Here is a 1,162-nt window from a genome sequence, read left to right on the forward strand (position 1 = left end):
TATATTAAGAGGATTTTACAAAAAAAAAATAATTACCTAGTCCTTGGCACATGTTCTCGAGTTTGAGGAGTCAAATGCGGAGTGATCAACAAGAAATGGTAGCCCAAAATAAGGAAGAATGAAAGATACGCCAAATGCCATCAATCGCAAAGTAAAAAGCTCTTAACGAGATGATTGTTAAAATGTTCAAACCTGAAGAACACAAAGACTGATAAGTCATATAACTTTCATCATCGCCGCTAAATGTAAATTTGAAGAGCCATTAGTCTTAGGTACGGGGCTAAAAGCTTAGTTTAAAATTAACATTTCATAGACAACAAAGATCCAGCAACCAAAAATATTTATTTAATGTTCAAGCTTTTATGTAGTTCAACAATTGGAAAATAAGACAACACACCCGATAATGCCCCTGCCACCATAACACAGACCATGCAAAAAGCACACCTGCAAAAACATATATGATGAAATAGCGCTTAGTATAAAATTATGTATAAATAATATAGTTGAATGCAGAAAAACATGTATGGCCAACTTGTATGTGTATAACAAAAGATTGTATACAAACTACAAGAAGTTTAAGGTAAAATTTAATTCTGAAATGTACCTTTACAAGAAGTGGCCTAGAGCCTACTTTCCCAACTGATACAATCTCTAAAAGTAAAATGTTTTACTTAAAAGATAGCAAAGCTACTTAGTGTTCCAGTGTAAAAAAATAACAAATTGCAAGAAGGCTCCATGATGTTATGCTTGATAGGATCTGTGAAAGAACACTCCAGTATTGCCCTTTGTGATGTCGTTTCAAAAGTGAAGAATCTTCATTCAGACAAAGTGTTCATTCCCTGAGAATAGTGGCGGGGTCCAAGATTATTAGGAGATAGGCTGCCAGTCTTTGCAAGTACATTCGTTTCAATCATATATGACTCATCTCAGGGGTTTCAACATAGCTAAAGTATAACCTTACCGTTTATAAATTGTTGACTTAAATACTGTCTAATCTGAAACAAATTTAAATACAACCATTTCATCGTCCACAAGAAGCATCGATAAAATCAAAGATCGGAGTAATGCCATATCATGCTTGAAAAAATAACATGAAGCAAATTATAACTTGTACCCCTGAACAGAATATAAAATTTAAACAAACCGTATTTTAAAATATACA

This window comes from Asparagus officinalis, chromosome 9 (genome assembly GCF_001876935.1).
Source record: "Asparagus officinalis chromosome 9, Aspof.V1, whole genome shotgun sequence".
NCBI lineage: Eukaryota > Viridiplantae > Streptophyta > Magnoliopsida > Asparagales > Asparagaceae > Asparagus > Asparagus officinalis.